At 38.8% G+C, this 27720-nt stretch overlaps 1 pseudogene across 1 annotated transcript in view; it reads left to right on the forward strand.

Moving 5' to 3' along the window:
• LOC308520842 (TCF3 fusion partner-like) overlaps positions 1 to 26868 on the forward strand; it is a 201167-nt pseudogene extending 174299 nt beyond the window's left edge. The window contains exon 4 of the transcript in view: positions 26082 to 26868. The product of the transcript in view is annotated as a TCF3 fusion partner-like (transcript). The remainder of the gene's footprint in view (positions 1 to 26081) is intronic.
• The last annotated feature ends 852 nt before the right edge of the window (positions 26869 to 27720 follow it).

A 27720-nucleotide genomic window follows, 5' to 3' on the forward strand; every position in this document is an offset into this window, starting at 1 on the left:
AAAGAGATAATATACAAATTGACCATCATGCCCTCGCACAAGATGGCCACCCCCATGCAGTCAAATATGGCTGCCCCCATGTGGTAACAAGATGGCCACCACAAGATGGCTGGCAGGGGAGGGCAGTTGTGGGTAATCAGGCCAGCAGGGGAGGGCAGTTGGGAGTGACCGGACCTGCAGGAGAGGGAGGGCAGTTAGGGGCAACTGGGCCTGCAGGGGAGGGAGGGCAGTTGGGGGCGAGCAGGCCAGCAGAGGAGAGCAGTTGGGAGTGACCAGGCCTGCAGGGGAGGAAGAGCAGTTGTGGGCAATTATGCCAGCAGGGAAGGGCAGTTAGGAGAAACCAGGCTGGCAGGGTAGGGCAGTTGGGGGCGACCAGGCCTGCAGGGGAGGGAAGTTGGGGGCAACTGGGCCAGCAGGGGAGGGCAGAGGGGAGTGATTGGGCCAGTAGGGGAGGGCAGTTGGGGACAACCAGGCTGGCAGGGGAGGGAAGTCGGGGGCAACCGGGCCTGCAGGGGAGGGAGGGCAGTTGTGGGTGATTATGCCAGCAGGGGAGGGCAGTTAGGAGAAACCAGGCCTGCATGGGAGAGCAGTTGAGGGTGACCAAGCCTGCAGGGGAGGGCAGTTGGCGGGGGGATCAGGCCTGCAGGGGAGGGCAGTTGGTGGGGGGATCAGGCCTGCAGGGGAGGGCAGTTGGGGGGGTTGGACCAGGTTTGCAGGGGAGGGCAGTTGGGGGTGACCAGGCCGGTAGGGGAGGGCAGTTATGGGTTACGGGCCAGCAGGGTAGGGCAGTTGGGGGCAATCTGGTTGGCAGGGGAGCAGTTAGGTGTTGATCAGGCTGGTAAGGGAGTAGTTAGGGAGTGACCAGGCTGGCAGCCAGAAGCAGTTAGGGGCAATCAAGCAGGCAGGCAGGCGAGTGGTTGGGAGCCAGCAGTCCCGGATTGTGAGAGGGCTGTCCGACTGCCAGTTTAAGCCCAATCTCTGCCTAAACTGGCAGTTGGATATCCCCTGAGGGGTCCCAGATTGGAGAGGTGCAGGCCGGGAAGAGGGACAACCCTCACACCCCCCCCCCCTGCCAGTGCATGAATTTCGTGCACCGGGTCTCTAGGACTATAATAAACATTTTTGGAAAATCTGATTTAAGCAAAGTTAAACTCATTGATTTACTGTAGGAATTCTTCAATGTTAAAAATTTTAATTGTTATTGAATTATCCAATGAATGCTTTATGTTTCTGTGATTTACTTGAAATCCTTCCACCCCACATTGAAAGATGTGTTCTTATACTTCATGAAATGTAAGAAAGCTAGTCCCAAAACTTTTAATTTGCACACTATCTCTTCTTAAAAGACGTATTATATTCTAAGTAATTTAAGGATTATCTTCTATTTGTATCCTTATTTTTCCAGAAACATACATTAATAAGAACTAATTAAACTCAGTGTTATGTAATTGTTATTTATCTAACTCTACAATATAAAACAATACTTTCAATGTGTGAAACAATAGCTACAAAACTCACTTTTTGTATTTTGCTCTATTGATTACTAACCTGCATTCTATTAATAAAATACTTCCATTTCATAGATTAGAAAACAGAATGTTAAACTCTGTTAAAGATCTATAACCTGATTTCAAAGATGAATTAACCCTGAATCAGTTTGTTAAAATACATGTTATAGTATAAAATCAAGGCCAAGTCTAGCTTGCCTTAAAACTTTGGGAATTTTAAACATCCTGCAAACAAATTTAAATCAATTCTTTAAAATTTGTCAAGCTTGAGTCTTTATTAGAAATACTAATTATCTGTATCATTTGATTGAAGGGGCATATGATTCTGAGCTCAGCAAGGGGTATGTAAAACCATTAAGTGTCTCTCTCTCTAGATATAATAAGTGATGTGTAAACATCAACTCAGCAGGAACCTTCTTTATAACCATGCCTGAGGGGAAGTGGAACATGCTTGAGTGGAATACTGTTGAATGAGCCTCATATGACCCTCCTTTATCTCTTCCTCCATGTAATTATTCTCTGTTGGCCTTGATTTTTGAATGCTAGCATGAACTTCCATTCCATCAATTCAAGGCATAACACGGCACATTACTATTTTTTAAATTAATGTAATAAAGGTAAACATTTAAATATGAAGAATATCAATGATACAACTCAGTTACCTTTTGAATTGCCTAAAGAACTTTGATGTTGTGAAATGTCATTTCGTAGCGCAAACTATAATAATAGCAGGATATGGATTTGAGCTATCCTAGAGAGAAATATGATATTTGTTCAGTGCTTTCTTCCATTACATACCCTATGTCAATTATCTCAGAGAATGGGAAGAAGTTAAATTGGCTCTCACCCTTAGGAGCTCTTCTTCTTCACATGATATCATGAGACGCACTATTCAGTACAAGTTTTCTAACCCTGAACAATTAATGCTTTTTTTACACTAAAAATAAAACCTGTTCTCACTCTATAGGTCAATTGCTTTTCACAAGAGAAGTTTAGCTAGGAAAAAAAAGTTCAAAATTTGAAATAACTCCATAAAATAATTCTTGGTAGGCAGGCAATGATAAGTAGTCAACACTTGGTGGCATTTACTTTGTTTTATTTTTTTAAATTTATTTATTGTCTAAAGTTTTACGTATGTCTCCTTTTCCCCCCGCTTAACCCCCACCCCCAAGCCATTTCCACCCCAGGCAAACCCCCGCTGTCCCAGTGTCTGTGTCCATTGGTTACACTAATATGCATGCACACAAGTCCTTTGGTTGCTCTCTAATTATTATTATTATTCAAGTACAGTTGACACACAGTATTATATTTTCAAGTGTAAATGTAGTGATTTGCATTTGCTCTTTTACACAAAGTAGGTATGGAATACCTGTTGTGATTTTTGAGATGAATGAATTAAACTAGACTAGATAATTAACCCGGAGGAAGCCATTTCAAACCTAGAGTGTGGAGCAAGAAGCCTAATGTGCCTGAAGCAGAAGAATGGGGAACTGCATAAGGGAAGTGTGAGGTCAGATTATGCAGCACCATTAAAGCCATATTAAGGATGCTGGATTTTAGGTATTACTTTGAATTAAAGGTGGAATACAATCATATGTTATGCAATGGAGAAGTACTTACTCCTACATATTTATATATACAGTTGACCATTGAACAACTTCAGAGTTAGGGACTCAATCCCTACTCAGTCAAAAATCTGTGTGTAACTCTTGACTCCCCAAAGCTTAACTACAGTCGGTCATTCACCAAAAATACTGTTGAATCTGCCAATCTGCAATCTGTAGATAAAGAGGGTCTACTGTATTTATTGGGAAATAATATTCCTATAAGAATAACCATGCAGTTCAAAACCCTGTTGTTCAGGGGTCAACTGTATTTGCTTTCAATGTCAGATAGAGACTTGTAGGTTAGAGATGGAAGTGGTAGCAACAGAGAAACAGCAATTATTCAAGTAAGATTCTAAATGAGTTGGTATTTGGATGATAGTGGTGGAGAATTAAATAGTGGTTGGCTGGATTGGTGTGGCTACGTTGGTTGGATCAGTGACCCATCGAAGGGTCACAGGTTTGATTTCTCCTTAGGACACATATCCAGGTTGTGGCTTCAATCCCCACTAAGGGCAGGTATGGGAGTAACAGATTGATGTTTCTCTCTCACATCTGTTTCTCTCTCTCCCTCTCTCCCTCTCTCTGTCACCCTCTGCCTCTCTCTCTAAAATCAAATAAATAAATAAATAATGAATAAATAAATGTTGATTAGAGATGTGTATAGAATAAAGACATGATAGCTTTTGCACATGGATTATGTGTAGTGTTTGAGATAATAATATTAGATAATAATGTGTCTTTGGGATTTTGTCCTAGACAATTGGAGGAATTATATTGTGATTTATTAATATGGGCAAAACTCAAGAGATCATATATGATGAGGGTAAACAAATGTTTGTTTTTGGACATGTCAAATTTGAAATGCATTTTAGATAGCCAAGAAGATAGATTACAAAAGGAAAATAAACAACTCAATCAAAAATGGGCAATGGACCTAAATAGATACCTTTCTAAAGAGGACATAAGGAAGGCCAAGAGACATAGGAAAAATGCTCAAAGTCACTAACCATCCGAGAGATGCAAATCAAAATGACAATGAGGTACCATCTCACACCTGTCAGAATGGCTATCATCAACAAATCAACAAATTACAAGTGCTGGCAAGGATGTGGAGAAAAAGAAACCCTCGTGCACTGCTGGTGGGAGTGCAGACTGGTGCAGCCACTGTGGGGAACAGTATGGAGTTTCCTCAAAAAAAATAAAAATGGAACTCCCATTTGGCCCAGTGATCCCACTTCTAGGAATATATCCCAAGAAACTAGAAACACCAATTAGAAAGGCTATATGCACCCTTATGTTCATAGCAGCACAAATTACCATAGCTGAGATTTGGAAACACCTTAAATGCCCATCAGCAGATGAGTGGATTAAAAAACTGTGGCACATCTACACAGTGGAATACTATGCTATGGTAAAAAAGGAATTCTTACAATTTGCGACAGCATGGATGGAACTGGAGAGCATTATGCTAAGCGAAATAAGCCAGTCAGAGAAAGTTAAATATCACATGATCTCACTCATATGTGGGATATAATTATCAACATAAACTGATGAACAGAAACAGATTCAGAGACAGAGAAGCATTGATCAGACCCTCAAAGCTCAGAAGGAAGGTAGGGAGGGTGGGGATAAGGGGGGGAGATCAACCAAAGGACTTGTATGCATGCATATCAGCCTAACCAATGGACACAGACACCAGGGGGGTGAGGGCACAAGTGGGGGTTGGGGGTCAATGGGGAGATAAGGACAAATATGTAATACCTTAATCAATAAAGAAAAAAAAAACATAAAACAAGATACCTGAATTAACTCTTGGCTGTATGAACTGGGTGTTTAGACTAACTACCAGTTGGAGATAAACTTAGGTGGTCACCAGTATGAAGACAGTATTTAAAGGCATGGGACTTGATAAGAACCTCTAAGGAGAAAGTATGTAGAAAAGAAAGGTTGGCAGAGATTGAGAAGTGAGTTACACTTACCACAGTGATGAAGTGTGAAGAAAGCAGCAAAACTGGCTAAGGAGCTCGGACAGCTCCTAGAAAGGCAGGGTGGGATGAGAGTCAGAGAAATGCTCTTAGGAAGAAGAAAATAATCATCTGAGTTAAATGTTGAAGATCGATGAGAATTAAGAACTGATTTTGGATCAGGTTACTAGTAAATGGATCTTACATTAATAAGAATTTGGGGATAGAAATTTATTTGTAATTGTGGTAACAAAAATTACAACTGAAGTAGATATTTTTTATTTTTAAAAATATATTATTATTGATTTCAGAGAGGAAGGGAGAAGGAGAGAGAGATAGAAACATCAATAATGAGAAAGAGTTATTGATCGGCTGCCTCCTGCACTCCCCCTACTGGAGATCCAGCCCACATCTCAGGGCATGTGCCCTTGTCTGGAATCAAACCTGGGACCCTTCAGTCTACAGGCTGATGCTGTAGCCACTGAGGCAAACTGGCTAGAGCTGAAGTAAATCTTTTTAAAAATTGGAGAAGAAAGTTGAAGAATGTTCATATGGACATTTTTTCTATAAAGAAGACACAACTAATAGTATTATGTTGTAGGCCAATGAATTATTTCTTTTTAAGATAGGAGAGCAGATGGTGAACATAAGATATTCTGTATGAGATAAATATCTACTAAAATTGAAAGCATCAATTTACCTTCAGTCATTAAAAAATGTTGGAACAAATTTGTTTAAGAATTTAAGAATCTGCATGTGGTTTGACCATGGTCAATACAGATTATTGAGCTTGAACATAGACTATTGAAAAAAAAGATGTTTTCAAAGATCTAATTATTCTTGTGTGACATAAGTATAACTACATAAGTATAACTAAAAAAATGAATGAGCTTTATAAATATTTTCCATTATTCATAGGCCTGTGCCATGTGAATTCAGAGTGAAAATTATTACCACTGCACAATTTGACTACTCAGTTCAAAATGTAAATACAGTAACATTTGAGATGTGTCCAAAAATTGAGAGGACAGAAAATATAATACAGAAGAGATATGCTAATGAGGGATAGTGAGAAAAAGCACCAAACATACATAATACACTAATTTCATAATCTACAAAAAGGGCATTCATATAATTAATTTATAATAATAAAAGCATAATATGCTAATTAGATCAGACATCGGAACCTTCCGGGTGAAGTCAAGGCCGCGAGGAATGCCCGGGTCCTGGGTGCCAGAGGGAAGTCGGTGCTGGCAGCTGGAGGATGGAAGGCCTACTTTTGCATGAATTTCATGCATTGGGCCTTTAGTATGATTATAATTTTATAATTTATTTTAATAATTTAATTATTATAAGATTTTGCATTGTCAAAGACAATCATTATATCAGTCTAGGACTAGGTCTTTGAGAAGTAGAGCTTAGATGAGAAGCACAAGTTTAGTAATCACCAAGAGAACTAAATTTGACCAAGGGAAACCTGGCGCTATTTGTTAGGGCTGATTCACTCCAAAGGCTTCAACACATTTCCATTAAAACATGGTATGAGGTTCTAGAGTAAATATGAAATGAGAATAATTTGAGCCGTAGGTGGTTTGGCTCAGTGGATAGAGCGTCGGCCTGTGGACTGGAAGATCCCAGGTTCGATTCCGGTCAAGGGCATGTACCTTGGTTGTGGACACATCCCCAGTGGGGGGTGTGTAGGAGGTAGCTGACCGATGTTTCTCTCTCATCGATGTTTCTAACTCTCTATCCCTCTCCCTTCCTCTCTGTAAAAAATCAATAAAATATTTTTAAAAAAGAATAATTTGATTACTCTATATCTTGGTAGACATGCCACTCCCTTAAATTTAATAACATAAATATTTTTTGCCACTGAATATGGATAACATTTTTATTATTTATTTTCCAACTATAAGGAAAAGTTTTAAAACTTTACAAGAAACTCAGAATTGTGATCTTAATACAGTACTAAAAGTAATATATTCAGTATACTTATGAAAGATTTCTTGCCATGTTATCACATGGACAAAACTACATTTCATGTAATCGATAAAATATTATTATGTGTATAATCAGAAAAAATGAACTGTCACCAGACTAACTGCCACAACATTTTTCAATGAACAGGATTTTGTTAAGCTAATTAAAGTAATGTTCTGTTAAAATTATGGTGGAAAGCTATTATACATAATCATGTCTTTAATGTACCACACTAAGTAATAATGCATGCTTTACTCAGGTTTGTGAAAGATTTCTGAGTTTCTTGTGTTTTTGTGTGTGTGTTTTTTTTAGTTTTTAGTTTGCACTGTTGGTGGGAGCTTAGATTGATGAAGCCACAGTGGAAAACCATATGGAGGTTCCTCAAAAATTAAAAATGTAAAATACCCAGCATATTTACTTCTGGGTATCTACATATATAAAAGGCTAATATGCTAAGTGTCCCTCTGACTGTCTGACCTGTCACTATGATGCACACTGACCACCAGGGGGCAGATGCTCAACACAGGAGCTGCTGTGACATGTACTGGCCACGTACAAAGAAACAGCACAGCAGAGTGGGATACAGGCCCCATTACCACCCAGGTGACACCTCACCAAATCACAGCCAACATTGCTGAGACCCCATGGAGCTAAATGCAACCCACAGCCCAGCCCAGCCGAGCCCAGAAACAGTCATTGTGGACGCTGATTAATGATATCACGTAGCAATGCCCAGCTTCCTCCCCCTAGCGACTAGCCTCTTTGGAGTTTCTTCAGCCCAGGAACACAACTTGCTTTATAGCCAGGTGCAAACATTTTACACTTCAACCAAACGTCTGTGAAGCATTTTCATGTGCCTCATCTCATTTGATCCTCACAGAAATCCTGGAGTAGGTAGAAAGGAGACTTGGTAGAATCCTATTTTTTTCTCATTAGTCAGAAAACAGAGATTTAGAAAGCTTAGAAACTTGACCCAACTGAAAAGAAGAAATGGTGGACCTTCAAAATGACTTCAGCTTTTCTCTCTGCACAGAATATAGTCAAATACTGCAGCAGTTAAATATTTTATCTTTTGTTCTCTCTGCATGATCTATAATAATAATATGCTTTGTGTTGATATTTACTGCTGTGTTGCTGACAATTACCTGAAAGAGAAGTTGGGGTGCTTCACTAGGCTGGAAAAATTTTAGGTAAATCAGAAAGTAGGTCTAGTTAAGCAAGTTTATATATATATATATATATATATATATATATATATATATATATATATATATATATATCTTGCTGGTGCCAATCTCACACATGTGTTTTCATCTGTCATTGTCAATCGTTACTTTGGCTGACACTTCTATTATAGAGGAAGGGTGAATAGCGATATTAAAATATTTCTTCTAATTAAATTCCTTTCAATGTACATGAATCTGTGCATTGGGACACTAGTACATGTATAGGAACAAAAAACACTAATTCAAAAGAATATATGTACCCCTGTGTTCATTGCAGTGTCATGTACAATAGTCAAGCTATGCTAGTGATCTAAGTGCCCATCAATAGACAAGTGAATAAAAAAGCATGGTACATATATACAATGCAGTATTACTCAGCCATTAAGAAAATAAAATCATACCGTCTATAACAGCATGGATGAACCAAGAGGGTATTATGCTCAGTGAAACACATCAGTCAGAGAAAGACAAATACCACATGATTTCACCTGCATGTGCAATCTAAAGAACAATATAAGTGAACAAACTAGAAACAAAATCATAGATACAGAGAACAGACTGATGGGTGCCAGAGGAGAGGGGGTTTGGGAGACTGCATGAAAAAGGTGAAGGGATTGAGAATTACAGATGGGAAATTTCAGAAATAATCATGGAGATGTAAAGTACAGCATAGGAAATGTAGTCAATAATATTGTAATAACTTGAAAATATCAGGGGCAACACGTTGTAAAGTATATGATTGGTTACTGTACAACTGAAACTAATGTAAAGTAACATTAAGTGTAAACTGTAATTTAAAAATTAAATTAAAAAATTTTATAAAACAAAATGTTTTCAGATTTAAATAACATAAAAACACTTATTGACACATTTTTCTGGGTTTTGCTTTTAGTGATTTAATTTCTTCTTAAAAACTTTTGGTGATTAAAGATATAAATTTTGTTTATTGATACCTTGTAAGGACATTTGATACTTGTGATATCTACCCCCTTCTCATGGACAACAGCCTACATTGCTACAGTGAGGCAGCACCTTTACTCTTACTTTAATGTTTCTGTATGTCCTTAATGTATTTTATTTAAATGATTTTCACATATGACTGTCTCTGAAGAAAATAAACTCTTTAGGTGGTGGATCATAACTTATTCATCTTACCTACCTAGATCCAAGCACAGGACCTGACACATACGTGGGTCTCAAAATATTTGTATTGAATGGTATTTGACAAGCTGGAGAGAAGAGTTGTTGGCTCTGTGAGGAGAGACTTGGCTTGTGTACCTCCTCACCTGATCTCTGAATGAATTTGAGAAAAAACAAATTCTCAATTGCATCAGATTAAAATTGTTAATAAAACCGCCTACTCACAGGGTTTTCATGAGGATCAATTGCAACAATGGCAGCAGTAAGTAATCTTTATGTAGTAGTTTTGTTGAGTTCCTCCTATGTCATGTATAGGCCTGCGTATGATGTACCCTAAAAGTCCTACCCTAAAAGTTTCACAGACATAATTTTATTTAATCCTAAACAACTCCATAAATTGTGTTATTCTATAGCAATTTTATAGATAAGAAAATGAGACAAACAGGGTTAAATAAACTGCTTAAGTTCAAACAGAGAGTGGTCTGAAAACTGACCTGATTTGATTCCTCTGGCCCCTTGGGCTATGTAAAGTACCAGCATGTGATACAGGATCAATAAGGATTAGATTTAAAAAGAAAAACAAACAAAAACACTTTAGTTGCTATTCATGAGATTCCTTTTATTGTTATTTTTGAAATGTTGAAGAAAAAACGCAAAGCTCTCTTTGGTCTTCAATAATTGTTAATGAGTGTGTCACTTTTATGAACGTATGAATACACTTAAGCTTTCAGAGACACTCGCTTTGGCAAGCTGGTGAACACTAAATGGATGTGACTAGCTACAGGGAAGTATTTTCTGCATAATAAGAGTGACTCCTCTATTAAAGAAAACCACGTGCGACTCAGGCTGGAGGTGGCACTTCTGCCATATGATTTACAAAAACATATCTATTTATTTAACTCCTCCTGGCAATTTCAAGCCAACTCATGCATATTTTTGGCTTAAATTGCCCTTGCCTTTCATTGGAGATTTGACATTTGAAAATATGAAATAACAAGTGTTATTTCCATCTAATTCTTAAAAAGTTGGCTTCCATCTACACAGGCACCTGATTTGGAGAAAAGCAGGGGCTCTGGCCAGCTGGAAAGAACGAGAAAGTAAAAAAAAAAAAAAAGACTCAGGTTTCCAAAAATATGGGTCTCTCCCCATTTAAACTGTTCCAAACCACACTCACTTATATCATAGACCAGGAAAGTCTTGACTGTTTCTCTATGGAACCTTTTTAATCATCGATGGCAGGCCAAGGGCTACAGCTTGAGGCAGCCACATGGCCAGAATCTCTGTTCTCATGTCTTTGGCTGTAAGAAAAGTCTGTAAACCAATTTCCAGACTGTGTTAAAAGTAGTTTAACTGTCAGAAGAAAAAAAATGTGCCTTTGATGTTCAACATTCAAATTAAACATTTGGTATATATATATATATATATATATATATATATATATATATATATATATATATCCTTTTTAGGATTATTAAACATAACCAGTCATTTATACTTGAGTCTTATATCACTACTAGAGGCTAGGTGTACGAAATTTGTGTACGGAGGGGGTGGGTCCCTCAGCCCGGCCTGCACCCTCTCGAAATCCAAGACCCCTTGGGGGATATCCAAATGCTGGTTTAGGCCCAATCCCACAGATGAACATCCCTATCACAATCCAGGACTGCTAGCTCCTAATTGCTTGCCTGCCTGCCTGCCTGATTGCCCCTAAGCACTCTGCCTGCCTGCCTGCCTGATCACCCCTAACCGCTTGCATGCCTGCCTGCCTGATCTCCCATAACTGCTCCCCTGCCTGCCTGATCGTCCCTAACCACTCTGCATGCCTGCCTGATTGCCCATAACTGCCTCTGCCTTGGCCCCTACCACCACGGATTCATCTGGAAGAATGTACGAAATGACGTCTGGAAGCTGGAAGGTCGTTAGGCTGTCTGGTCTAATTAGCATATTATGCTTTTATTATTCTAGATAGCTAACTAACAATTATATCACTTTTCAGCTGCCTCCAGTATTAAGGTTACAAGTGTCTGTTATAATTACAAGGGATTTTTTGAAGAAAATTCACTTCACAGTTTATTCATAATACCATGAGCATTTACTTCTTGGCGTTCCCTACAGGTAAGCTAAGCTAAACAGGTATAGTTCTTCTAAAAAATTCCCTCAAATTATTTTCTTTCCTCAAATATGGACCACTTTCAGAAAAGTATTTTCAGTTATTTTCTGACTTATAGCTGCTTATAGCATATAAAAAAGACCACTTGTATGAATGACTCAGTTCTAGGAGAGTGCATATATATTTTTACAATATAGTAAGTTTTTTACAGTCATGATTATTTATTTCATTAATACTAGAGAGTCAGGGCACAAATTCCAACAGGTAGAAATTAAATTTTTAGCATGTGAATGAAACTGAGACTAGTCAGCTTGGTCCATCCCGGCACACCAGATGAGTTCTTCATGAAAAAGTCTGTTCTCTGCATTGCAAATCAACTTCTGGAACCATTCACAAGTCTCCAAAGAGAAGCTCCATTTCCACAGGCCTGTTTTTACAGGATACTATTAAGTGGCAGCGATAAGAACGTTTGGGGGTTCTTTGTTTTACATCTACATCAGTTCCCCTAGGTAATGTCATCTAAATACCAAATTGAAAAACAGTGTGTTTACTATTCAAATATATCTTCACATCCCACAAAACTCACCCTTTTAAAGTGTACAGTTAAGTGGTTTTCTACTGTATTTACGAAGTATTGCAACAATCGCCACCATATTTGTATCATTTTTTAAAGAAACCACATATCTTTCAGGAGTCACTCCCATTTCCCCCTTTTCTATGTACTTGGCAACAACAAATCTACTTTGTGAATTTGTCGTTCCTGGACATTTCATATCATTAGCATCATAAAATATGTAGCATTTTTTCTGTCTTTTTAACAACATAATGTTTTCAAGGTTTGAACATTTTGCAACATGTATTAGTGCTTCATTTGTTTTCATAGCTAAATAATTTTCCACTGTATGAATAAATCATGGGTATCCATTTATTCGTTGAAGGGCATTTGAGTTGTTTCCAATTTTAGTTGTTTTTTTAACAATGCTTCTACGAACATTGAGGTACAAGTTGTGTAAATATAATTTTTCAGTTCTCTTGGGCACATACCTAGAAGTGGAATTGCTGGGACATGTGATAACTCTATGTATAGATGTTTGAGGAAATGCCAAATTGTTATTCAAAGAGGCTACACTGTTTTACATTTCCACTAACAATGTATGTATTATAATTTAGTAGTATACTCAAAATTGTTATGGTCTACATTTTTTATTAGAGCAGTCCTAGGGGGTGTGAAGTAGTATCTTATTGTGGGCTGATTTGCATTTCACTAATTATTCTTGATTTTGAACACCTTTTACTGTGCTTACTGGCCATATTTATAGGTTCTTTAGAGAAATTTATTTACTTAGTCTTTCTTAAAATTGAGTTTTTTCTTATTGTTGAGTTGCAGAAGCTTTTTATAATGTGTTAACAGTAGTCCCTTATATTTTTCACATATTTCCTTGACTCTATGAGTTGTCTTTTTCAAATTAGTGATGGTATCATTTAAATCATATGTTGTTAATTCTGAAAAATCTCTGATTTATCTATTATTTTTCTTTTGTTAGTTTGATTTTGGAATAATTCAGCATCAGAAGAATTTACACTGTTGCTTTCTTCCATGAGTTTTAAAAGTTTTAGCTCTTGTATTTAGGACTGTGATCCATTTTGTATTAATTTTTGTATATGTATGAAGTAAGAATTCAACTTCACCTTTTTGCTTGTGGATATCCAATTGTCCTGTCATCATCTGTTGAAAAGAGCATACTTGCACCATTTATTCTTCTTTGCAACTTTGCTCAAAATCAATTGACCTAATTTAAGCATTTATTTCTGGACTCAATTCATATATATATATATATATATATTAGAGGCCCAGTGCATGACAATTCATGCACTGGAGAGCAGAGGTGGATCCCTCAGCCCAGCCTGCACCCTCTCACAATCTGGAGTCCTCAAGGGATGTCCTACTGATGGCTTAGGCCAGCTCCCCACGGGGAGGCAACCAGGCAGACAATCAAGAGAGGGCACTGCCCCCATTATCCTGCTGCTGCCACCACTGGGCCAATCAGGGGATAGTGCCACCCCATCACCATGCTGCTACTGCTGCCCAGCCTCCCTCTATGAGAGGCAACTGGACGGGCATGGTGCTGGCCCCATCCATCGCCCCTCTGCTACCGCTGGTCGCTGCCCACCCCCCCCCATTGACATACCCTCCCTCTGCTCGCTGGCATGCACCTTGCCTAGCCTGGAGTCACCTGTTCACCAGCCCCGCTCCCGGCCGACTATTCCACAGTTTGGTCGATTTGCATATTATGCTTTTATTATATAGGATGTGTGTGTGTGTGTGTGTGTGTGTGTGTGTGTGTATATATATATATATATATATATATATATATATATATATATATATTTATGTGTGTGTATATATATATATATATATCTCAGTACCACACTTGATTACTGAAGCTTTGTAGTAAATTTAGAGACCAGGAAGGCTGTGTCCTCCAATATTATCTAAATCTGTTCTCCCCACTTCCCATGATATTTCTCAGATAATCTGCATCCTTTAAAATTCCATATAAATTCTAGTCCTGGCCAGGTGGCTCAGTTGTTTGGAGCATCATTCCAGACACTAAAAAGATTGTGGTTTGATTCCCAGTCAGGGCACATACCGAGGTTGCAGGTTCAATCTCTGGTCCAAGTGTGTAGGCAAGGCAACTGATCAATGTTTCTATCACATCAATGTTTCTCTTTCACTCTCTTTCTCTCCCTTCCTCTCTCTAAAATCAATGAACATGCCCTGGGTGTGGATTTAAAAAGTCCATATAAATTTTTTAATGAGCTTGTCAAATTTTGCTATAAGGCAGCTGAAGCTTTTAGTGATACTGCATTGAAAACTGTAGAACAATTTGGAGAGTATAGCAACCATAAAAATATTAGTCTTCCAGTTGATATATTTTCCATTTATTTATTCTTCTTTAATTTCAGTGAACAATGTTTTGTATTTTTCAGTGTGCAAGTATAATGCTTTTTTGTTAAGTTTATTTCTAAATATTTTATTCACTTTGATGCTATTGGAGATGAATTGTTGATTTGTGGATTGTTCATTGCTTAAGTATTGAAATGCAATAGAGTCATTTTATAGATTTCATGTTCTGCAAGTTTGGTGAACTTGCTTATTAAATCTAATACATTCTTGTTTATTCCTTAAATGTTTCTAAGTATAAGATCACATGATACATGAATAGATTTAGTTTTACTTCTTTTCCAAACTGGATGCTTTTCCTACTTCTGCTCCTTCTCCTCCTCTGCTTCTTCCTCCTCCCCCTCCTTCTCCTTCTTTCTCCTCCTTCTTCTCCTCCTCCTCCTCCTCCTCCTTCTTCTTCTTCTTCTTCTTCTTCTTCTTCTTCTTCTTCTTCTTCTTCTTCTTCTTCTTCTTCTTCTTCTCCTCCTCCTCCTCCTCCTCCTCCTCCTCCTCCTCCTCCTCCTCCTCCTCCTCCTCCTCCTCCTCCTCCTCCTCCTCCTCCTCCTCCTCCTCCTTCTCCTCCTCCTTCTTCTTCTTCTTCTTTCCCTCTTCTCTTTCTCCTCCTCTTCCCCAACTATCTCCTCCTCCTTCTTCATCCTCCCCTCCCTCCCTCCCTCCCTCCCTCCTTTCTTTCCTTTCCTTTCCTTTTTCCTTTCCTTTTCCTTTCCTTTTTCCTTTCCTTTTTCCTTTCCTTTCCTTTCCTTTCCTTTCCTTTCCTTTCCTTTCCTTTCCTTTCCTTTCCTTTCCTTTCCTTTCCTTTCCTTCCATTTATTTTTGCCTGATTGCAAAAATAATCTCCAGTTCAACATAAAAATACAAAAATTGACACTCTTAGCTTGTTCAAATTATTAGGATAATAACTTTCTGTGTTTCACCATTAAGTTTGAGTTTACCTAAGCTTTTTAAAAATGTTTCTTTTATCTACTTGAGGAGATTCTCTTCTATTCCTTGTTTGGGTGTTTTTATTATGAAAGGGTGTTTATTTGTCACACTTTTTTTTACTACATCTATTGAAAATGATCATGAGTATTTATTGTTTATCCTAGAAATGTAGGAAATTACATTGATTAATTTTGATAGGTTGAATCAACTTTGCCTTCATGGGCTAAATCGTACTAGGTTGTGTTGCTGGATACAATCTGTTAATATTTTTCTAAAGCTGGCTTTAATTTTAGAGTGATACTGACCTAATAGAATGAATTTGAAACTACTCTCTTACTATTTGGCAGAAGGATTTGTGTTAAATCTTTATTATTATTATTATTATTATTATTATTATTATTATTACTAGAAGCCTGGTACACAAAAATTTGTGCACTCGGGGGGGGGGGGGTGGGCTCCCTCAGCCCTGCCTATGACCTCTTGCAATCTGGGACCCCTCAGAGGATGTCCACCTGCTGCCTTAGGCCTGCTCCCTGGGAGATCAAGCCCAAGCTGGCAGTCAGACATCCCTCTGGCAGCCCGGGAGCCCTCGGGGGATGTCCACTTGCCAGCAGGGAGCAGGTTTAAGCTGCAGTTGGACATCCTTAGCGCTGCTGAGGAGGCGGGAGAGGCTCCCACCACCAACAGCCTTACTTGTGTCTGAGCAGAGCTCCCCCCGTGGGAGCGCACTGACCACCAGGGGGAAGCTCCTGCATTAAGCGTCTGCCCCCTGGTGGTCAGTGTGTGTCATAGTGACCAGTCATTCCCAGTCGTTCTGCTATTAGGGTCAGTTTGCAGATTATCCTTTTATTATATAGGATAGAGGCCTGGTGCATGGGTGGGGGCCGGCTGGTTTGCCCTGAATGGTGTCCCGGATCATGGTGGGGGTCCCTGCTGGGGTGCCTGGCCAGCCTGGGTGAGGGGCTGATGGCTATTTGCAGGCTGGTCACACCCCCTTCAGTGTGGGGGTCCCCACTGGGGTGCCTGCCCAGCCTGGGTAAGGGGATGATGGCTGTTTGCTGGCTGGTCAAGCCCCCCCCAGTGGGGACCCTCACCCCATTGAGGTTTGGCCAAACTTGGTGAGGGACTGATGGCTGTTTTCAGGCTGACCACACCCCCTTTAGGGTTGCGGGTCCCCACTGGGGTACCTGGCCTGTTTGGGTGAGGGGCTGAGGGCTATTTTCAGGCTTGCCAAGCCTCTTGTTGACAGAAGCTCCCAGCCTCTCCTTTTTTTCTTTTCTTTTTTTTATTCTGGGATTTATTTACCTTCTATAATTGAAAGTTTGTAGCCTTGAGAGGAGCTCAGAGCCAGCCAGGGCGGATGGGAGGGAGGGAAGCTTGGCTTCCTCCATCGCCAGGGGCAACCCATCTCCTGCTCCCTCCAGCTCAGTGGCCACGGCTGGCTGAAAGCAAGTATCTGGGGTTTATTTACCTTCTATAATTGAAACTTTGTTGCTTTGAGTGGAGCTCAGAGCTGGGCCGCGGCAGGCGGGAAGCTTGGCTTCCTCCATCATGGGGCAACCAAGCCTCCTGCTTACTCCAGCTCCATGGTTGCCGGCCGCCATCTTGGTTGGGTTAATTTGCATATAGTCACTCTGATTGGCTGGTGGGCATGGCTTAAGGCAGGGGTCCTCAAACTTTTTAAACAGGGGGCCAGTTCACTGTACCTCAAACCGTTGGAGGACCGGACTATAGTTTTAAAAAAACTATGAACAAATTCCTATGCATACTGCATATATCTTATTTTGAAGTAAAAAAACAAAACGGGAACAAATACAATATTTGTATTTGCATGTGGCCCACAGGCTATAGTTTGAGGACCCCTGGCTTAAGGCATAGTGAAAGTACAGTCAATTTGCATGTTTGTCCTTTATTAGTGTAGATTATTATTATTATTATTATTATTATTATTATTATTTAATTTACCCTAATGTTTTGTTGGACTTTTGTGTAGGGGAAGTTTTTTGACCAAGAGTTGAATTGTTTTACTTGTTAAATATGTATTCAGATTTCTATTTTTCCTTGAGTCATTTTCAGTAGTGTGTGTCTTTCAAGGCATTTGTTCATTTTATCTAGGTTGTCTAATTTATTTTCATATACTTGTTCAAAGTATTCCCTCATATATATACTTTAAATTTCTATAAAGCCCTGAGTAATGTCCCTTATTTTGTTTCTTGTATGGTAATTTGGGTCTTTTCTATGTTTTTCTTTGCAATCTGGGTAAACATTTTAAAATTTTGTTGAACTTTGTAAAGAAACTTTCTGTTTGATTGATTTTCTCCATTTTATTTATCTGCTCTAATCTTTATTTCCTCCTTTCCACTTGTTTTGGTTTTACTCATCTACTTCAGTTTATTGCTTAGAGATATTTATTCTTTTTAATATATGCATTCCGGCTATAAGTTTTCCTTTAGGCCCTATTTTAGCTACACTCAAAATAGTTAGGCATTTTGTGTTTTCATTTATATTAATCTCAAAGTATTTAAAAAATTTTTCTTATGATTTATTTTTCAGCCCATGGATTATTTAAGTGTATATCATTGAATTGTTACATATTTGTGAATTTCCCAAATATCCTTTTGTGTCTAATTTTTTTATTGTGATTGAAGAACAAACTCTGATGACAATACCTTTTAAGTTTTTTGAGACATTTTTTATGGCTTAACATATGATCTATTCTGAGGATATGCTTATTTTTTAATTCAATTTTCTTGTTTCTCAGATCAGAACAGAGGAGAGACCCCCAACAACTACAGTTCCAACACAAAATACCTTTCAAAGTCTTTGGATGTCTTCTACACACACATTCCAGAGCCATCACTTAGTCATTCTGTGGGATTTATACATGCTACCCTTGGTAACTTGGGCACTCCCTTCCAAATAAGAATTAGATCAATTATTTAAACTAAACCTAGAAACCTAAAACTTATTAATTTGAGGGGAGACTATATTGGAGGCATTCTCAACTTCTGCCCTCTCTCAGTGGATATTAGTTCAACTTGCAAGAGCCCACAGTTTTGGAAAATGATTTTTTTCTAGGGACCCTTTACCTTTTTCTAGCATTGTACTGCTTACCTATAATAGTGAACTAACTTACTCCTCTCCTAAAAACGCAGTGATTTGTAACTTAGGGGTAAATGTAAGTAACCTTCAGGTGATTTATGAAACTTTAACAGCAGATCATGCAGCCCACATATGACTATTGGTGTTCTTTCAAAACGAGGCTGCTCTTGGTTGCTTGGGGTACTTCCCAAAGGGCTAACCAATTCATTATTTATGTGCTCCTTGGAGGCAGTTATCTCTTTAATGTGAGTCAACAAATTAGAAACCTTGGTACCAGATTTATCCCTGACTTTAACTGAAGTGATCAATTACATTGCAATGGCCCCGGAAGGCATTCAGTGCACCCTGGGCTCCCTGGTCATGTGTGTTATGAATGATTTCCTGAAACATGTTTCTTCCAATCCAAAGCAGAGTCTGTGCAATCACTAATGCAACTGCTATGCCTGGAGTAATGCCATAAGCCAAGTGGAAAGGTCAGTGCTGAATGTATGGAGAACAACACCAGGCTTTCTACGTGAAAACCTGATTTGTTTGGCCAGCTGCGTCTGGTAACTTGCAGGGCATATTTTAGTCAATAGTTGAGGTTGTCCTCATTAGGCTTCTTGAATCTTATTAAGGATAGCCTTAATTAAATGTTGTAAGAAACAATTGAATGGATTTTGTTCCTAGCCTCTGAAGGTCAGATTAATAAGAATGGCCAATGAAGTGTCATATTTGGACAGTTCTCCAGAATTCAAGATGATGTGGAAATGAGAGCTGAATAATATTGTGAGACAATTCTACACAGATCTCTCCTACCTCAGAATGCCTTATGAGTGAGACACTGATGGCTCTTTTCAATGATATTTGTATAGAGATCTCCTTGGAAGATAGAAATAGTATCTCCCTTAAGAGCACGGCGAAGAGATGCTTGGTGTCCATTACAATTAAGATGTTCCCTGCCAGAGCAAAGAGTAAGTGTAATTACTATTACAGAACAGAAAGGTTTCCTAAACTTATACTTATCTTCCTATAACTCAGTGTCATACATGTAGCACATTTCACTAAATGTGGGAATGTGGGAAATCCTACAGAACAAATTAGTGCATTTATTCAACTAATAAATGGCCAGAAGAAAATAAGAAAGATGGATAATTCCCTACAGTAAAAATGACACAAAGAGACATATCAATCAAAATGCAATGTGTAGATCTTGTTTGATCTTTATTCACATGAGTCAACAATAAAATTATATTTTGAAACAATAGGTGACTTTAGAATATCAGCTATATATTAGATAATTTTTAGGAATTATTATTAATTGTATTTTTGTGGTTACTAAGTTCAGGTTTATATAAAACTGTTCTAGCTATTAGAAATGCATACTAAGTATTAACACAGAAAATTTGGGGGAAATTGGTTTGTTAATTTCTTAATAAAATATTTTGCAAAAAAATTAGGATTTATTAAGGGAAACAAAATATATACAGATGAATATAGTACTGTGTATATAATTAAGTATGATATATATTTGAAGTTGTCAAATTTCAACATGTTTTGGCCATTATTACTTACAGTCTCTTTCAGAATGGAATATAGGCCCGGCCTAATGGTCCAATACTTGATCAGTGGTTCTCAATGTGATGCAATTTTTCTCTCCATGGATATTTGTTAGTGTGTGGAGATACTTTTGGTTGTCCCAGTTGGAGGTGCGTACTGGCATCTAGTGGGTAAAAGCCATAGATGCTACTAAACATTGTACAACACACATCATCATCTCAAACAAAGAATTATTCAGCTCAAAATATCAATAGTACCAGGTTTGGAAACTGCTATACTAGATGATTAAAATAAGGTGGAATTATCCACTATGTTTTAATTAATACTCAGAGTTAAAGTAGGGAAACCAGAATGTCTCAGGTTTGTAAGTCAAGTTCTGGATACTTTACAAATCTCCTAAGAATACCACTGTCATTGGCAGCTGGTTCCAGAGAAGTGCATGATTCTGGAGCTACAGAGAAGACAGGGAGGATTTAAAGTTGACATGCCCTTAATCCTCAGTGAATGTGAGCACATCTCAACTAGCCAGATACTAGTGTATAGGAAAAAATTGCTGGCTTTCCTGGATCCATGATGGTCTTAGATATTCTTACAACTTTTCTTCCAAGGACCAGCAAGACAGTAATCTGGCTGCTACCTTTGTTTGCCAAAGTACTGGAAAGTGTATGACTGCAGTGTGAGTGGCAAGGGTTTTTCGCATTGGTTTTACCACTTTAATGTACAGAAACATGAGTGGAGTCTTGCCTTTTTCATCTTTTGAAGAAAGTATAACTTCAGTGGCTACCTGAATTCTCTTTAATAGGCATAACTGAATTTCACATTTGTTATCTATTTGTGTACCTTGCAGCTGTTAACTAGTGTAGATTTTGAAGAGCAGTCTAGAGATTCTTTTCTCATATTTTCTTAAGTTGAAGAACACAGTTGCAGTGAAAGGGTCTCTCTCTCTCTCTCTCCCTCTCCCTCTCCCTCTCCCTCTCCCTCTCCCTCTCCCTCTCCCTCTCCCTCTCCCTCTCCCTCTCCCTCTCCCTCTCCCTCTCCCTCCCCACCCTCAGGTTTATTTGGCTCTTTATTGCCCTTAGTTGAGGGATCACTCTGCCTGTGGAAGAAGACTACTAAGTGATGTATATTCCCGCTGGTTCAATATTTTTGACATCACTAAATTCTGCCTTCTGTGAACTTTCAGATAACTGTGACACGTTTTTGTTCTTACCAGTATTAAGGTAATATTGAATGAATTTAACTTTATTTAGATCTCCATGTATGTTCAATGTTTTCTACCTGGCTTTCTTGGGAAGCAGGTTGCTTGTCCACTCCCAGCATTATATCCTGCTTCTTACAAGTTTCTAAATCTAGGTACCCCTTCCGTCCAGCATCACTCACTGTTCCTGAAAAGTTCAGGGCTGATTGTACCTGCATTTCCATAGCAGAAATGGTTATTTGTGACTTAGCCTTCCTTAGTTACTCTGGGTCAAAAGAAAGTCATTTCTTTGAATGTTTCTTGTGCCAATTCTACTATCATTCTAAGAAAGTTCTACCAAGTCAATAACATCATTATCTTCCCCTAAAAGGAAATGTTCTTTTGCTGTAGATTCAAGGTAGTCACTTAGTCACTTTTACTCTACCAAAATATATTAAAAGTACATATATGGGCAGTACATAGTTGAAACAACATTGGACAAATATATGTTTCTAATTATTGAAACTGGGTGAAGGGTACATGGGATTAACTTTACTCTTATCTCTACATACAAAGCAAAACTGAAAAAGCATGTTATCTGGAGTATAGCTTTTTTTTTCTTTCTAAATCCCAGGTCCACTGCTAATAGCTGTGTGACTTCTGGAAAGTTCCTTAACATTATTTCTTCAGTTACCTCACCTGAAAGTGGGTATAAAATTAGTATCTCTTTCATAGAGATGCAATGAGTTTTAAATATATTAACAAGTTTTGGCACTTAGAAAAATGCCTTGCTATATGCCTTGTTATACTACATTATGAATATAGCTGAATTACAATAATTATAAATAAGGAGTGTTTCCATACAACTCAACTATATTTAAAGGATTAATTAATAATGCATACTGTAGAATAAATACATCCAACATTAAACACACAAATGGTAAACCTCTGTAAAGAGCCAATTGACATATTTTGTAACCATTAGTGTATTTTTGTGCTTTTATCTTGAAATGGTAATGGGAGCATTTTAGAGAATTTGATTCCAATTCAGGATCTTCCAGCATTTCCATTACTTCTACTGTATGCACTAAATCTAGGAAGTAGTTTAAAATTTTTCGTCTACTTAGATCCAAATGGAAAAATCATTTCATTTCTTCAGGTCTGAATATAGATAATTTTTTTGAAAGAAAAAAGATCCCTAGAAAGCAAAGAAGATATTTTCTTCATTAAATTATACATTCAGAATTATACCCCCAATTCCTAACATACAGACAGCATTCCATTAATCAACCAAATCAATCAACTAATCAGTTAATATATTTAAATGAATTACTTGATGGAAATCAAATGTTTCTTGACTTTAGGTAGGCACTAGTAAAACTGCCTGTTTCATTAAATTTCCCTGTGAATTCATGATAGAGAATGACATTCACAGCAGTAAAATCATTTTATCTGCTTCCCCTTCCTCAATAAGTTAAAAAGCAGTTCTTATATCTACTTCTGCCAGAACTACATTTCCCACTCACTGCTGAATGCTCTTGCCTCAAATATGACTTCACAGAGGGATAATAATTTTCCTTTCTCAAAAAGAAATATATGTTCAATGATTTAGAGGAAAGAAAAGTCTCATCTACTTGTTCATTTCAAATATTTTCCTACAAATTCCCCTCAGTTATATTGGCTTTCTCTGAATATGAGAATGGAGAGTTGTGGAACACAGATCCCATTTCCCAAGCTAAATGATGTGGTAGTTTTACAACTCAAGTGGCTGAGGTACTTCATTTCACATTTTCTCAATCAGGATAATAAACTCTGGAACCAGTGAATCATTGTTAAGAGCTACTAAAGAAAATTAAATGTAAAGAAAGAAAATACAAAGGAATATATTTTAGAAAGAACAAGTCTATTTAAGTTACTTAATAAACACAATGAAACACCTTTGAGAAGATTTTTTATGACATAATATTTCCATGACTATGTCAATTCCTTTGATAACCTCAAAATAACTAAAATTATACTATAGAATTTAATGCCAAATTTAAAACTCAACATTTTAATCTGTTTCCATTAATGATCAAGTCCTTTGTTTTAGGTTTTTATAGCTCTATAAAGTAGAGAGTGGCTCAAAACTCCATCCTGAATTTTTATAATTTGAAATTCAAATAACAATATTAAAGTAAATATTAAAAAGTACTGCTGGGGCCTAGCCGGTTCAGTGGTTGAGCATTGACCCATGAACCAAAAAATCACAGTTTGATTCTTGGTCAGGGTACATCCCGGGTTATATATTTGCTGACCAGTTGGGTTGTACAGGAGGCAGCCAATCAATAATTCTCTTTCATCATTGATGTTTCTATCTCCCTCTCTCCCTCTCTTTTCCTCTCTGAAATCAATAAAAACAGCCTCTTTGGGTTTCTTTTTCTTTTACCAGGTTTGCAAAGTTTTAAGTCATTATTTCTTCAAATAGATTTTTGATGTCTTGCTTTCTCTCTTCTCATACAAGGAGCTACAGCACAAGTTGTTTTGACATGTTTTCAATGCAATAATTTTGGATAATTTTAGGCTTCCTCCAGAACTTCTCTCTACTCCACATTTGATTCTCTAATACTTTTAAATCATGTGCAAACTAAAAGTTCTAAATACTGCACAATTATGAGCTTTTTTTTTTGTCTTCAACTCTTTCTCCAGTGGTGTATTTGAGAAACTGTTCTTCCAATAACATAAACAATGGTCCCCACCACCACCAATTCCTTTTATAGCACTTTCTCCCTAGAGCTCTTTTAATGCACAAATATATTTTGTGATATACTCACTGTAAGAAGATGGTCTCAAAGAGGTACTGATGGCTCATAAAGATTCTGAGAACAAAATCTGAAAATGTCAGATTGAGAGTTGACCAGTGTTCTGATTGTTACATGCTCTGAGTCCCTAACACTGAAATTAGACAATGAAGGGGACTGCATAATGCTTAAGTTTTTTAAGTTAATCTATATTATGTTTTGAAACACAGGAATGTTAGGCAGACTTGAAAAGCATAAATGCATTTCTTTTTTAATCTTACTCTTATTTAATTAATATTGATACATCTGTGATCAGGTACACAATTGTCTGAGAGTCTAGTTTGGAGAGTACACCAATTTGTTTATGGTTATTTACTGAACGTTCTGTATAGATAATCTTGTGGTATTCTAGTCATCCTATTTTGAATTGAATGTATTATTTATTTAATGAGAAAATATACATTTGTCTAAGTATTCTCATATACTGCTAGAGTAATTGTAAATTAGTTGAAACAAAAAAGGGTAATTTGGTGATATCTATTGCATTCTAAATTTTATATATTTGATGACCAAATAATTTTACTTTGAGGAAGTTTATGGAGATATGTTCAAAAATGTGCAGTTCATTGTTCTTTGTTGCATTACTTGAAAGAAAAACAAACCTGGAAAAAATAGAAATGTTTAGCAATTGAGGATTATTTAGATATTAAGCATATCTTGGTAATATGTGACAAATCTACTTTTTTTTGGTATATAAATTTCTCAAAATTCAATGTCTAGTTTTAAATCAAGGTTTTAGAGAGTATGCATAATATCCATTTATATACATAATGACAATAAGAAGATGCATATATGAATATGTGACTAGTCTATATAAAAACATGTCTATGTATTATTTTGTTTAACCGAGGTATAGAACTGGAGATGGTGAAGCAAAGAGGAATGTTATATTTTTTAGTGTGTATTTTATTTTTATTTCATAGTTTCTTTTTCAAATAATGTTTATTATTTTTATAAATTAAAAAATACTCAGTTAATTAAAAACAAGAATTTTAAAGAAAATAATAAATCCTATTTCAAAGGATTGTTATAGGATTTGAATATGATGGGCATTAGAGCTTTATAATCAATAGAGCCCTAAAAAGAATTTATAATTCTATGATTTCCAGAATGTAACACTTAAGAACAGGATTTTGACATATTAGATAGTGTCCTTTTGTAATAGCCATGTCAATGGCATAAACCTATGTCCCTCTTTTATAATAATTTAACTCTTATTTATTGTGAAAACTTATTTACCAACAGAGGAATTTTACTTGTCTAATCTAATAAAAGACAAAAAGGGTAATTAACCATACCTCCACTACACTTCCCATTGGCTAATCAGGGTGATATGCAAATTAACTGCCAAGAAAGATGGTGGTCAACCGCCAACAAAGATGGCGTTTCATTTGCATGGGTAGGCACAATGATGGGAGGCGAAAGGGGAAGGACGGAAGAAGCCGCCTGTTGCTGACGGAACCCAGGAGGCAGCCAAGAGCCAGAGAACCTGGCCGCCTTTGTGATCGGAGAAGCCGGGCTGCCTTTGCCGGCCCTGGGCCAGTAATCAGAGAAGCCGGGTGGGGCAGGGAAGAGGCAGATGTCCACCTCTTCCCTACCCCGCCCGGCTTCTCAGATCACTGATCACCAGTGATCAGAGAACACCCAGAGGTGGGGCCAGCGGACAGACTGTGTTGCTGCCTGGGGACACGATCCGGTTCCCCGGGGCAACGCAGCCAGGTCCCAGAAGGAGACCCAGGGCCTCCCAAGAGGAGAGTCTCCATGGTCAGATGGCGCGGTGTCGGGACAGGAATAAGGACGGAGGTGACTCAGATGCCTGGCCGAGGCATGAGACCAGCCAGCAGGACCTTTCAGCCTCGAGGTGGCAGTGGGGCAAGGGAGGCGAGCGAGAAATAGAGAACTACAACTCCCAGGAGGCTTAGCGGCTGGGGCCTGGGTTCCTGGCCTTGAAGTCAGAGGGGCCCTCTCCTTTTGCACTTTAAGAGGCTTGCAAGGTTGAAAGTTCTGCAGCGGGAGCCAGGGAGAAAGGGAGCTGGAGCAGAGAGAGGGGTCCATGGCAGCTGTGGGCTTTGAGGAGTTCTCAGCACCTCCCGGCTTGGAGCTGGCGCTGCCTCCGCTGCAGGTGGTCACATCCTGGAGAGCGAGCTTGAGACCAAAGTGGAGTTCGTGTCTGGGGGTCTGGGCAGCTCCAGCCTCCAGGAGCTAGAGGAAGAGGAGGAGGCAGCCCAAGGCCAGCGGCGATGGTGCCAACGGGAACTCAATCGCAGGAAGTACCAGGCGCTGGGTCGGCGCGGCAGGGAGATCGAGCAGGTGAATGAGCGGGTCCTGAACAGGGTCCATCAGATACAGAGGATAACAGGGGGACTCCAGCAGGAGCAGAGGTTCCTCATGAGGGTGCTGGACTCCTACGGTGATAACTCCTGGGCCAGCCAGTTCACCATCTTACTGGAGGACGAGGGCAGCCAGGGCACAGACGCCCCCACCCCAGGCAACACTGAGAACGAGCCTCCGGAGAAAGAGGGGCTGTCCCTGCCCAGGAGGACGCCAGCGCCCACAGAAGCCAGCAGCCCAGCCCCTGGTGAGGGGCCCAGTGGGCGGAAGAGGCGGTGAGTGCCACGGAAGGGTGCCGGGCGGGAGTCCCGCTGACTCCGGATCTGGCCCCCATGCAGATAAAGGTGGAGGAAGACTTTGGCTTCAAAGCAGTCGAGGCTCTGGACTCAAGTTGGGTTTCTTGGCGGCCAGACAAGCTGCTGCCCTACCCCACCTTAGCCAACTCCCCCTTTGACTGACCCCCCAATAAACAGGCCCCATGCTTTCCTCAGGAAAAAAAAAAAAAAAAAAAAAAGCTTATAGAGGCATGCTTATAGGATCAAATAGTATAAATATATATGTAACAGGGCAATAAAAAGAGAACCTGGCTATGATGATCACCTGAACGCTGCCTCTGTGTAATTTCTTCTTCGCCAACTCCGTCCACACCTTTGGGAACCCCTGGACCTGCTGGAGCTGGACCCCAACATTCCTCTTCTTATAAGGACTTCAGTGAGATGGGCTAAGGGTCCCACTGGAAATGCCTCAATTTAATGTAATCCCCTCTTTAAAGATTTTATCTCCGTATATATACAGGTACATTTTGAGGTTCTGGGGAATTAGGATTTTAACATACATTTTGTTGATTACCCAAATCAGCCCTTAACAACCAGCATGTTTCAGAAAGTAGATTCCTACAGGGTTATTTACCAAACATTCAGAAGTATTTTTAAAAGAGCTAAGCCCCTCGCCCACCGCACGGGTCCCTCCCGGCGAAGAGCGAAGGCCTGGGTTCCGGGCACCTGAGGAAAATTGGTGCCAGCAGCCAGGGGAAGGGGCACCCAAGGGGACCCAGATTGCGAGAGGGCACAGGCCGGGCTGAGGTACCCACCTGAGTGCACAAATTTTTGTGCACCAGGCCTCTAGTCATTATATATAATCTCACTTGTGTTTCAGTTGCTCTTTAACTTAAAAAAAATAATGTGTTAGTTTTTTAAAAAGTATCTAGAAGAAAGTCTTTGCATAATCTTAATAGGAAATAGCTGTATTTCTGTTAAATATAAGACTATTCTAATTTCTATACCTTTGCATGTACTGTTTTCCATAAAAAT

The sequence above is a fragment of the Myotis nattereri genome, assembly GCF_964212035.1.
Source record: "Myotis nattereri genome assembly, chromosome: 6".
NCBI classification, from domain to species: domain Eukaryota; kingdom Metazoa; phylum Chordata; class Mammalia; order Chiroptera; family Vespertilionidae; genus Myotis; species Myotis nattereri.